The sequence below is a fragment of the Heterodontus francisci genome, chromosome 24 (assembly GCF_036365525.1).
Source record: "Heterodontus francisci isolate sHetFra1 chromosome 24, sHetFra1.hap1, whole genome shotgun sequence".
In the NCBI taxonomy this organism is placed as follows: domain Eukaryota; kingdom Metazoa; phylum Chordata; class Chondrichthyes; order Heterodontiformes; family Heterodontidae; genus Heterodontus; species Heterodontus francisci.
In genome coordinates this window covers 51894504-51908060 of record NC_090394.1, presented here as the reverse complement: position 1 = coordinate 51908060, position 13557 = coordinate 51894504, and the positions used below count along the sequence as shown (strand labels likewise).

At 42.1% G+C, this 13557-nt stretch overlaps 1 protein-coding gene across 3 annotated transcripts in view; it reads left to right on the top strand.

Moving 5' to 3' along the window:
• The window catches only part of tmc5 (transmembrane channel like 5), a 226987-nt gene that overhangs the window by 21121 nt on the left and 192309 nt on the right, over positions 1-13557 (top strand). The window contains exon 1 of one of the 3 annotated variants that reach the window (XM_068056184.1): positions 10627-10958. The exons of the other annotated variants lie outside the window; for them this stretch is intronic. The gene's annotated coding sequence lies outside the window, so the exon portion shown is untranslated. Of the gene's footprint in view, positions 1-10626; positions 10959-13557 lie in introns of those variants that run through there. 3 annotated transcript variants of the gene reach the window in all.

Genomic DNA, 13557 nt, shown 5'->3' with positions numbered 1-13557 from the left:
GTTTTACATCTCCCAGGCTATTAAAATTTCTCATTATAACAATTTTGCTTTTGTCACATGCTTCCCTGATCTGCGTATTTATGCATCCTGCTACTACAGCACTGCTGTCAGGAGATGTGTTGATAATGCCCACCTTTCATCCTTTGCTGTTTCTTAATTCAACCCAGAGTCTTTCCATTGCCTGCTCACCCTTACTGATGTTCTTTCTTTCAACTGCTGTAATATTGTCTTTTAGCAATATTGCTACTCCTCCTTTTCCCTGTTTCCCTGTGCTGTCTAAAGAGGAGAGTCCTCTCTGCTTTACGCCACTTCAGCGTTGCATGCATTCAGCTCCTACCCACATCCCATGATAATGCACCAGACTGAAACCCCTCTCTCTTATGCCAATGATGGATTCTGGCTGCTGTGTCTTGTAGGTGGGAATTCTCATGAGAACAAGAGTTGCCACCTACAACAGTCCACGAGCAACCCAATACAGGTCAGAGTCAGGAAATAGATGGCAGTAATATTTTTATTCATTCATGGGATGTGGGTGTCAGCATTTATTGGGAGAGGAGAAGGAGTAATGCAATGCCAATGGAGGAAACAATGGTTGTGAATGAAAGACAAAGGGAAGGTGGAAATTAATAGTAATGAAAGGGAAATGGATAGTCATACAGAGGAAAGGAAAAGAAGCAATGGATGACAATAGGGAGGAAATGAAAGGCAAAGAAGAGAGGAGGGGAAAGAAAGGAGCAATGAGGGGATGGCAGAGAAGGACCTGAATGGATGGCAATGAAAGGAAGCAGAAAGGGGCGCGAAGAAGAGAAGAGGGAAAGGTACAAAATCTGAAGGAGGGAGGAAGGTGAATGCCAACATTAACTGAGGGGGGTAAAGAGTGTTAATGTGAACTTGGGGGCGGGGATGGGATGGGACAAATGCCAGCTTAAACTGAATGGGTTTCAGGGGAAATGGGCACCAATTTGGGGAGGATCAGGGAGATTAATGTTAGCTTGAACAGAGGACAAGGGGGAATGCCAGCTTGAAATAGGAGAGGTAGAAGATAATCACCAGCTTGAATTGAATTAAAGGTAGAAAGAGTGTCATCTTGAATTGAGAGGGAAGAAGGAATAGATTGCCAGTATAAGCCAGGAAGGTTGGAAGAAAAGAGGTGCCTGTGAAAAGACAAAGGGCATGGTTTACTTAACAATACTGCTTTGTGACCAACTGTTTTATGAAAAATTTATTAAATTTCAAACAAAGCTTGGCAGTTAACCGTCAGTCACTACAAACCGGTGCATTCTCCATGGCAATGCCTCTACCAATCAGAGTCCACTTGCCAACCTATCAGCACTCTCTTCTCATACAGTATAAATTCATTGCTTTCCCTTACATTGGTATTCTTGTGAATTGTCCTGATGAGTGCAAGACAAAAAACTTTGACAAAATTCTGTTTTCAGCAATATGTAACTGTTTTATTGTTAATTGAACATTTACATTAGTCAAGGTATTTTCTTCCAAGGACATTTCCCATGACCTACAAATGTTTTTGTCCTAGTGCAACTTAACAAATGTAACATTTTTCATGATAATTGGATTCCCATGACAGTAAAAACTGTGCTAATTATTGAAGAACGCGGCAAAGAAAATCAGCCTGAAGTGTAATTTGAGCTGCTTGTTGCTAAGCAGCTAGTGAGCTGTCAGGACCGTTCAGACTGAAGATGTGAATACCAGGCTAACTGTTTTAAACGGTATTTTTAATATCAACAAATCTGGAGAGGTTCTTAAAGTAATTAAAGAAGGGTGCTCAGAACAACCACAGACACAATTGTACAAAATACTGTTTGTGGTTCCACTTTACAATATTTAAGTAGTTATTGATAGCTTGTGTTGGTACTTATTAGTAAAATATTAATGAATCCAGGAACTGTTGATATACTTGCGATGTGTAGTTCAATACAATTTTCCAGTTAAATACTGAGTGCTTTTGCCAGAAAAGATGATATCTAATAAAACTTGTGCTTCAATGGGTTACTGAATGCTTGATTGTTGTAATTATTTAGAAAATGATTTTTGGAAATAGAACATTATCTAGACGATATATTTAAACCTTCTCAGATCACACTTTAGTACTACATGTTACTATATCTGTGGAGATTGAAACAGAGTTATTGGGCTGAATTTTACAGACCACCCAATGTCGGAATTCATGGCTGGGGGGTGGTGGGGGCTGGAAAATCCCGCTCCTCTAAAAGAGTGACCTAAATTTAGTCAGAAATATTGTCATCAGAAAGAACTGTAAACTACCAAAACATAGTTTCAATGTTAGCCTTAGTTTGTTTGCTTCTGTATCAAGCCAAACAGCCACTTCAATCACATCCTTGTTAGACAACAGCATATGCAAGGCCACTCTGTAGATTGATGCTTATATTTTTTATTGTGTATATTATAGTCACTAGCCAATGTTTGGAATAATACTTTAAGTAAATAGCCATTCAGGAATGAACAAACAGGATCTGTGGTGTTTTGAATGTGATTGTGATTTTACTTGCTTGAAAAGGTTTGGGAAATAAAAACATTGAAGAGGGGAATGTACAACAGAAACCAAATGTCAAAAAATATAATGATACCAATGAACAAGATGAAAGAAGGGCATAAAGAAACCTGAGGGGAAATAAAGTAAAAATGTACATAAAAAGGGAAATGAAGAAGTGTCAGAAAGGGACAAAAGCATGTGTGAGGACAGGAAATTATAAGAAAGTTTTATAAAAACAGCAGCAGTGCTGATATATCACCAGGATTCATATGATGTAAAAAGAAAAACTCTTTTTAAAAAAAAAAACGAATCTGGGTATGGGACTGGGATGGGACCAAGTGGACAACTGTTTTGGAGAGCAAACAGTGATATAGTAGACCTAATACCATCCTGCTGTGCTGTAAATTCTATTCTATGGATCCATAGCTACCTAACTAAAAGCAGCAAACTTATCTCGATCAATAGATCCTCTTCCCATCCCTGTAGTGTCATCTCTAGAGTCTCCATGTGATCTATCATTGGCCCACTCCTCTTCCTCATCTACATGCTTCCCCTTGGTGACACCATTGGCAGGCACAAGGTTAGCTTCTAAATATATGTTGATGACACTTAGCTCCACCTCTCTATCTCTCCCCTCAACACCGTACCACATCCATGCTGGGACCTCACATTGCCTGTCTCACCTCAAGTCATGAAGTCCCAACTTCCTCAAACTGACCACCAAGAATACCAATGTTTACGATCCCCAAAAACACTCATAGAAACTTTAGAACATAAGAAATAGGAGCAGGAGTCCACCATACGGCCTCTTGAGCCTGCTCCGCTATTCAGTACAATCATGGCTGATCTTCTCCCTCAACTCCATTTTCCTGCCTGCTCCCCTTGTCTCTTGATTCCCTGACAGACCAAAAATTTGTCCATCTCAGCCTTAAATATATTCAACAATGGAGCATCATCAATCCTCTGGTGTAGAGAATTCCAAAGATTCACAACTCTTTGTGTGAATAAATTTTTTCTCATCTAAGTCCTGAATGATCGACCTGTTATCCTGAGACTCTGCCCTTGTGTTCTAGATTCCGCAGCCAAGTGTCTCTCAGTGTCTACCTTATCAAACCCGTTCAGAATCTTGATTGTTTCAATGAGATCACCCCTCATTCTTCTAAAGTCCAGAGAGTACAGGCCTAATTTGCTCAGACTCTCATCATAGGATAACCCTCTCATCCCAGGGACCATTCTAATGAATCTTTGCTGTACCACCTCCAAAGCAAATATATCCTTCCTTAGATATGGAGACCAAAACTGTGCATAATATTCCAGGTGTTTTCTCATCAAAGCCCCTTACAATTGTAGCAAGATTTCCTTATTCTTGTACTCCAATCCCCTTGCAAAAAAGGCCAACATGCCATTTGCCTTCCTAATTGCTTGCTGTATCTGCATGCTAACTTTGTGTTCCTTGTACACATATATCTCAATCCCTCTGAACATCAACATTTACAAGTTTCATGCCTTTTTAAAAAAAACATTCTGCTTTTCTAATATTACCAAAGAGAATAATCTCACACTTGCCCACATTATACACCATCTGCCACCTTGTTGTCCACTTACTTAACCTCTCTATATCTCTTTGCAGCCTCTTTGTGTCATAGAGTCGTACAGCATAGTGTCCTCCTCAGAGCTTACATTCTCACTTAGTTTTGTATCATCAGCAAACTTAGATACCTTATTCTCAGTCTTTTCATCTAAGTCGTTAATATTGTTATGAATGTGCTTTTTTTAAATATTTCTTTGAGGACTCATGGTTGAAGATTGTGGAGATGGATTTATTTGGGACTGAAGTGATTCCATAGATGCAGGACTTTGTTTTTTTTTAAAAAAAGGTCACTGGAAGGACTTGCTTTCTGTTTAATTACAACATTTACTGTATGTCACATGTCTTGAGCTAAATAACAGAAGTTTTGGTGACTAGGGGGAGTTGTTTACAAAGAAGTGACATGTCAAGAGTTATGGTGGTCAAGAGTTGGTTTTGTTTTGGAATACTGTTTTGAGTTTGAGTTCAGTTGGGTTTGTAGCCTGCTAAGAGAGATATACCCAACTCCTCTTTTCTCCACCTCTCTGAGAAACCCTACAAATCCAGTGTGTGGTAGCTGAAATCCCTGATGCCGCATTTCTCCTGGAAAGCCTACCAGATTAATTCTCAACGCTGCCTGAAAAGAACTGCTCCAGAAAGATCCCAATGACAGCTGTCTATATGTATTGGGACACCATAATAAAGTGTCAACTCATTTCATTCCATATCTTCTCCTTCTCCTTCAAGAATTAACAAGTATTTGGCCAAAGTTTTTTGTGTTTTTGTAAAAAGATCCCTGCAGAGAAAGGTTCTTTATTTTTTCTTTAGCCAGTGTATATGTGTGTGTCTAATTTTAAAAGAGAGCTTTCATATTTCAATCTGTGTGTTAATGCTTAGTATCTTTACTGAATAAGTCTTGTTTTATAATAAATTAATAATTTTGTTGTTTATTAAAGAAACCTGGTTGGTGTATTTTATTCTGAAATAAAAATAGAGTATATAATTGGCCGTATCAGTAACTGGGTAAACATTTAAATATATGGTGACCCATGGTGAAGTGGAACTAGAGAAAGACAGTCCACTCCTCCCGTCTCAATGATAGCAATATAATATTGTAAACAGCTGAGACCCCAGCACTGCTCATTGTGGCACTCCACTAGTTGCAGCCTGCCAACTTGAAAATGCCCCATTTATCCCTACTCTTTGCTTCCTGTCCTTCAAATAATCCTCTATCCATGCTAATATATTATCCCCAACTCCATGAGCCCATATTTATTGTTTGATTCCACTCTATTCCATTCCCCTCCAGTGGGCATTCACAATGGTTGAACTAGACTGTACAAGGTGGAATTTTATGCTCTTCTCCACGGCAGGTTTGGAGGTGGGGAGAGCATAAAATCGGGTGGGATGGTGGCAGGGGGACAGCGCCATCATCCCACCTCCACTGAAATTTAGTCCGTGGTGGGAAGACCTGTGATGGCCTTCCCACCCACCATCTATTAAGGCCCTTAACCCCCATTTAAAAGCCTCTTCCCAACGCAGCCACAATTACCCGTGCGGCAGGTGGCCCTCTCGCTGCACAGGAAGCACGGCACAAAAAAACCATACGGGCTGCTTCCTGGCTCTGGGGGGTTGGATGGTCCCTCGTTCAAAGGCACTTAATGCCTGAACAAGGGACCCAGCATCGGGAAGGAGGGGGGACTGCTGAGGGCCATCGCCCCCGCCCTTGCTGCTCATCCCCTCCTACCGTCCCCCGTGACCCCCCCCCCCCGCAAGACCCCCTCCTCCCGCAAGACCCCCTCCTGACCTGACCTACTTTAAGCCTGTGGTTCCTGTGCCACTCCTTGGTGTTTGGTTGCTGCAGCTATAGCAGCAGCCATCGCCTCCGCGGTGGTGCTGCAGCTGCAAGCCTCTGATTGGCCAGCAGCTCTGCAAGGCCGGGTCTTCCAGCAACGGGGCACTAAATCCTATGGAAGGAGTCCAGTTAAGTGCCTGATTGGCACTAAATTCAGAGGGCCTTCCGGAAAAGAGGAGTCGGTTTCTCCCAATGTCGCGACCTACGCCACAAGCATAGAATTCCCCCCATAATGTCCTGTTTGACCAAGACTTGAACTTCAAATCACACATTCTCTTTGTTATTGAGTTTGCTTATAACTAACTGCACAACAATGCCCACCCCCACCTCTATCTCAACCCCTTTGTTGCTGCAACATTTATCCATGCCTTTGTTAACCTCTGGACTTAGTTATGTAATGTTCTCCTTGTTGAATGGGGAGAGGTGGGATGGAAAGCTGGGGGTGGGGGGGGGGGCGCAGAAAGAGCAGATGGGGAAGGGATGAGGGAAATTTTGCCCATTGCGGTGGAAATAGAGATCAAACATGTGTTGTTTCTCAGCTCACCTGCTACTGAATCCCTCATCCATGCCTTTGTTACTTCTATTCTTGAATATTCCAACACACTCCTGGCCAGAATCCCACACATGACCTTCCGCAAACATGAGATCATCCAAAACTCTGCTGCCCATATTCTAACTGGTCTTGTTCACCCATCACCTGTGCTGACTGACCTACATTGGTTCCCAGTTAAGTAACTCCTCAATTTTAAAATTCTCATCTCTGTTTTCAAATCCGTCCATGGCTACACCCCTCCCTATCACTGTAATCTCTTCTAGCCCTACAACCCTGCAGGATACCTGCACTCTCTAATTTTACCCTCTTGAGCATCCCTAATCTTAACTGCTGCATCGTTGGTGGATGTACTTTCAGCTGCCAAGGCGCTAAGCTCTGGAATTTCCTCCCTAATCCTCTCCTCCTCTCTCGTCCTCGTCCACCGCCACCAGACAAAATTCAAAATGCCATTCAAATATTCTTTTACAATTGCCCTTGTCTACCTTATAATTTCATTGTTCTTATGGAAAGTGAAAGTAAATTTGGAGTCATAGACATTTGAGAACCAACCACAGAGCTGGTCTTTTTTTAAAGGAAATGGTGCATCGCAGGTAGCAATGGACAAGTTGGTACAAACATGCAAGATCGTATCTATAACCTTTGTGTATCCCTCCTAGATTTATGTGACCCATAATAGTTTGTCTGCATAATAGCATTCTATGTCACATTAATTCACTGGGTGAGGTTGGGGGGGGTGGTGGGGGCGGTCATTTTAACCTCACCTACTCAGCGAGAAACTGACAGGATCAGATTAACATCAACAATTATATAGTGCCTTTAATGTAGTCTCACAGCACTCTACATAATTCAGATCTTCTCATTCATTATCACACAGCTGTAAAGGCCATTTGCCAGAAGAAACCAAGAATGGGCAAGACTGGAAAGTGGTGCACAAGAATAATATTTGCGTGGCTTACAGAAACAGCAACATAACAGTCCAACAATACCCTTGTTCATACACTTGTACAACTACAAATTTTCACTCTTCCTTTTCCTAGCATTTTCAAATGGTGCAAACCCGGTGTCTTCAGCAGAAGTAGAGGCAGGCTGCTCAGCTCCCTGCTCTGACAGCTGGCATCCTCTGGTTTTTGGAGTCCATGAGGAACAGGGGAAGACTTAGCCATCAGGACAAAAAGAAGGATGTTGGGTATTAACTGAGTTGTGGGAATGAGGGGTTGGGAGGGATAACGGCTGTGAATTGGCAGCACTTTGAACCGACTCCCCGCTTCCAAGTCCCCTTTCGCCATCATCCCTTTCATGGCTCACCCATACTTCCCTGATAGCAATGAGCTGGAGAATACTTGGCTGTAGATCGGCGGGGCGATGAAGGGCCAAGGTTAGGTTATCATTTATACTATTCATGGTGGCATTCATAGTGTGTGAGCCATTGGTGAAGACCTGCATGCATGCATGTGATTGCTGCATTTGATGCTCCATGCATGTGGCCACTCTTTCCATGGTTGAAGACATCATCGCAAAGGCCTGCAACATCATGCCACTCATTCTTGAGATAGACTCCTCCAATCTCTCTGCAAGTTCACACAGTGCAGCTGGAATGTCTGTCAGTAAATCAGTTATGACACTTCTTAAAACTGTTCTAAAAGTGTTAAAAGTATTTAAAAGTTCATGACAGTTTTTAAAAATCTGTTGGGGTCTCTCCCTTGGGTATCAATGCCACCCAGATCCTCTTCTCCTGCTCCCCTAGCTCCTCCTCACACCCAACCCCCAGATCCTCTCCCCCCACCCCCCAGCCCCCGAGACACTGGCTCCTCAGTCCCACCAATGTGGGAAACAGCACTTGATGGTAGGCTGAGGTTTTCCCCTCCAATCAAGTGCTGTTTCCCACATCAGGGAAAGTGAGAAGCTGGGGAATGGCCAGGGAACCAGAGTTTATTTGTCATCCTTTTTTATTCATGACAGTGAATTGTGAAGAACTATCATTTTATTGCTGATATTTTCATCTAGCGTACCTGATAGATTTATTTTTCACTAATTATTTAGTCACTTTTCAGACATACTGCTGTGGTTATGAGCCCTAACATTTGCATGAAAAAAATCCGTGCTAGTTGTGGGAAAATAAGCAAAATTCTCGAACTAATGGTCGGTGTCATTTTGAGCATCGGGAATGGCAGGATTATCAGCATGGGCTCCTCCGGAGACCACTGAGGTGCACAGAAACTTCCAGAGTTCAGCATAAGTCAGGTTGCTAGAAGCAGCAGTGCTGTTGCATCCCTCAACAGCGGCAAACTTCTCAGCATTTGCTGCTATTGGGGAAAGAAAATCCAGGTCATTGCTTTATTTGCAGTTATGTTGCACTCTGCCCATTATAACATTTGGTAGGAAAATGGGGTCTACCACAGCTACACCACGAATTTGTATCTAAACAAAAAGCAAGACAAAATCCAATACAAAAGCAAAATACTCTGGATGCTGGAAATCTGAAATAAAAGCAGAAAGTGATGGAAACACTCAGCAGGTCTGGCAACATCTGTGGAGAGAAAAGCAGAGTTAGCATTTCAGGATGATTGACCTGTCACCAGATGGAAGGTCATCGACCTGAAATATTAGCAAGATAAAGCCTGCTTTGCATTTATTCTGCTTTTGAAGTCTCGATTCCCACATTCCCTCCGATGGTGAACTGTTACAGGACTCCGGGAGACCATGCGCCAGCTCAGATACTCACACTTCGGCAGGACTTTAAGGCAGAAAGTTAGATTTTCATTTGGTAACTCGTACATCACAAGTGAGTAAGAATAGATGGTGGAGATAGGGACAGCAGTGGCGAGTCCACACTGGAGGACGTAGGACACTCCAAATTCTGGCCCATAGACACAGTACATGCTAACTATGAAACATTATTAATTATGCATGAAGGACTGTAGTATCTTACTGTTTAAAATACAATTTTCTACCCATTCTACTACCCCTGAATCAAACATTAATCATTAATCTCTCTCAATGGTTTGGATCCAATTGCAATATTCTTTAGTGGTATTCCTTTAGATTGCTTTCATCTTAAGTAAGTTTAGTTTTCATTATCTATATTGGTTAATAGAGGGAATGACAGAATCACTGTGCACAAATTATTCTATTTAAAAGTAAATGCAGCAAAGCTCACTATTTATCATGGAAACCTGCCTGGCAAGTAGCAGACCTGACCAGGCCAGAAGGCTTGTGTTGAGTAGCTGGGCACAACAATTGGCTTCAGTGCCTTGCAGTTGAGAATGGAAAAAACTGTCCAGTGTTTCTGCTCTCAATGACTATCCACTGACCTCCACTGGAAGTTTACCTGTGTAGGCAGCAGGAATGTTCGGATTGGGCTTGGCTGTAATGTGTTCTGTGGCCAAATAGCCCACAATTTGCTTGTTTCTGAAGACTCACACATTGATATTGACTATTTGCATAAGGTACTGGATAGTGGCTGGTGCTCTTGGAATGATAAACCAACTAGTAAAATACCAGTATTTGTATGAGTGCTTTTGTGGAATGAACTGTAGAATTTTTTTGTTGACGCATTGTTATGTGTGAATTGATTCAGTTCTCGGCCTCTTTTCCCCATATTGCAAAATAGATGATGAAAGGAAACAAATGCTGCCTGATCATTGTGATTAAATATTTGACCAGTTCAAATTGCACTGTGGTTTTTGATGTAACTCTCAAAACTCTCATATTTTATGATTTATAAAATCTGAGTATTTGTTTGAGCACCACTTGTTCCAGCTAGTGCATCTCTAGTTGTAATATTTGTACGAAACAGAAAAGTGACTAAAAAGTTTACTGCTAATGGAATTTGCATGCATTTCATATGCTGTAAATTTCAAACTGTACATATGAGAGCAGAAAATCTGAGCTACATTCAAATCAAAGGGCAGCAGGTGCTTTAGTTTGTTTGTGCTTCTCTTTGTTTCTTGCATGGCTGCCCAAATCATACATCATTGCGCACAGTGAACCAAATCGTAATGTTTTTAAGTAAAGCCAATTGGATAATCTGCCAAGTCTTGCGTTATATGAGCCAGAAGTTTATACTGACATTCTGATTCAAAGACAACTAACTAAAGTCGTTAGCCTTGTTGCAACTGTGTTTTAGTTTACTGGTGGAAACAAGTATAATCATGAAATCATAAAGGTCAGTTTAAATCCTGAAACCTGCCTGCTTGGCAGAAACCAGGCTGGCAGACAATTAAAATAGCCTGGGGGATTCACCCACTGATATCCCATATTGATCCCACTGGCTCCAATTTTAAACGGCTCTTAGCAGACAAGAGGGACACCCACAGGAAATGTGCGGTACCCTTCTTTAAATATGCCAATCATGTTCCAATGCCATCGTGATCAACTGCTATTTTAACTGTGGACCTGAGTGGGGAAGCGAGCAGTTGTGGCTTTCCTTCAAGATCTACCTAGCAGGAAAAGGAGTTGGAGCCAAAAGGTAAGTATTTCAATTTTTCTTTTCATTCCTTGTGATGCCACAAGGAGGAATGTTCTTGTGGTCCCATGTAATAAATTTGAAGTCTACACCTGACTGGTGTTCTTGTTGGCACTCCTACACTGAGAATGATCCAAACCTTCAGGATATACAAACCGGAACTACAGAAAAACCACACAATCATGGGCACAGCAAGTTCTGTGGTCTTTTTAGCCTGAGCATAAGATTTTTCTGTACTCGTTTTTCTGTTTCCATGGTTGATAATGCAACTCAGGACCTTGAGGACAATAAGAGTTCTAACTGTAAATAAAATCTAGAATTTAAAATACTTTTCTGTAATTCTACAGATGAGAAGTAAATCCAAAGTAATAAACCTATTGACTAGCAACCTTAACTTTAAACTGCGATCCAGAAAAGCTGAATGCTGAAAAATAGTAAAAGGGAATTATATTTGATTATATTTCAACAACGTACAAATGTTTGTGCAGTCCAACTGACATAGAAAGTGATGGGGTGAGACTACAGGCAGCTTTTAGTCTCACTGTTCTTTTCCTCTCTATTCTAACAATTTTTTTATGCAATAACAAGGCCACTAGTGATACTGCATTTGCCAGAAGTCAGCAGATAGTCCAAAACAGTGTATTTTTTGTAGAACAGTAGCTTTAGAGAAAAGATTAGTCATTTAACTCTTGCAATTCCTAATCCCTCAAGCCCATATTTTTACACCCACAAGGACAATTTAGGCTTCCCCTGCCCCGGACTTCCCCTCCCCCACACTTCTCCCTCATTTGACACACTTGATTGCCGTGGAGAATTCTGTCAGTCGCCTGGGGACAGTCTCTGACTGCTCAACATTGCTGCCGAGCTGCCACTTCCCACCACTTTCGGGGGAGAAACTGTCCATGAGCATACAGATCTTAAGACCTCCTGGGCCTCACGCTGCCAAGGTTTGCTCCCCTCCTTGGTTGCTGAACATCCAATTCCCACTCAACTTGAAACCATGGCTATAGAATTTGACAGCACAAAAGGAAGCCATTTGGGTAATGGTGCCTGTACCAACTGTCTGCAAGAATTGACCACTTAGTCCCATTTCTCTGCCTTTACTCCATAACCTTTTAAATTGTTCTTTAAATATTTATTAATTTCCCTTAAATTTCCTCAAATATTCTCATTCCTCTCCCTTTGTTCATTCAATGTTGATCTTAAATATTTTAATGTATTTTCCATTTACGTTCTATCCATTCCAGAAGGCAATGATCATATTTGAGATATTGTTAATGATTCACCAATCCAATGAACTAGTAAAAAAAAAAACAACTTGCCTCTTCCTCTGGCTCCAACTCCTCTGCCTGTGCATGTCTCAGGTTAAAATAGCAGTCATGCTTGATGAATCCAATCTATATAGTTAAAGAAGGATCTTGTTTTCTCAGAAGAGCAGATTGAAATTGGAGGCTAAATACTAACTCTCTGACACCTCCTCTTACCTCTCCCAGACCATGACCCCAATACTGAACATCAAGCCAGTGTTTCGCAGACTGCCACTGACCTCATCACCTCTGGAGATCTTGCCTCCTTGGCCTTCAACTTCATAGTCCCCAAAGCCCCCACAGCCCACTTCACAAAATCACCAAAATAGGACTGCCCTTGTAGACCCAACATTTCAGCCTGTTCTTACCCGAAAAACTGCTTTCTTCCTATCTCAACTCTATTTTGTCTCCCCTCGTCCAGTCGCTTCCCGTCTATATCCGTAACTCTTCTGACACCCTCTGCCACTCTAACAATTTTCAATTTCCTGGTCCCAACCGTCTCCTTTTCACCATGGATGTCCAATCACTCTGCATCTCCATCCCCAACCAGGATGCCCTGAGGCCTTTCTGCTTCTTCCTTGAATGGAGGACCAACCTGTGCCCATCCACCATGACCTGCCTCCACCTGGCTGAACTTGTTCTCACATTGAACAACTCCTTTGACTCCACCTAATAAAAGGCGTTTCTATGAGAACCCATATGAGTCCTAGTTATGCCTGGCTTTTCGGCGGATATGTTGAACAGTCTTTATTCCATTTCTCCTCAGATCACCTCCCTCTTCTCTTTTACGAATGCATCGGTACTGTTTCCTGCTCTCAACCCAAACTGGAAAATTTTTATTAACTTTGCTTCCAATTTACTCGCCTTCACTCGCCTTCATATGGTTCATCTCTGGCTCTTCCCTTCCTTTCCTCAACTTCTCTATCTCCATTTCTCAGGATAGGCTATCGACCAATATTCAATATAAGCCCTTAGCTACCTTGACCACAGTTCCTCCCAAGCGGTAGCCTGTAAGTACTCTTTTATTTTATTTACAGATACAGCACTGAAACAGGCCCTTCGGCCCACCGAGTCTGTGCCGACCAACAACCACCCATTTATACTAACCCTACAGTAATCCCATATTCCCTACCACTTACCTATACTAGGGGCAATTTACAATGGCCAATTTACCTATCACCTGCAAGTCTTTGGCTGTGGGAGGAAACCGGAGCACCCGGCGAAAACCCACGCGGTCACAGGGAGAACTTGCAAACTCCGCACAGGCAGTACCCAGAATCAAACCCGGGTCCCTG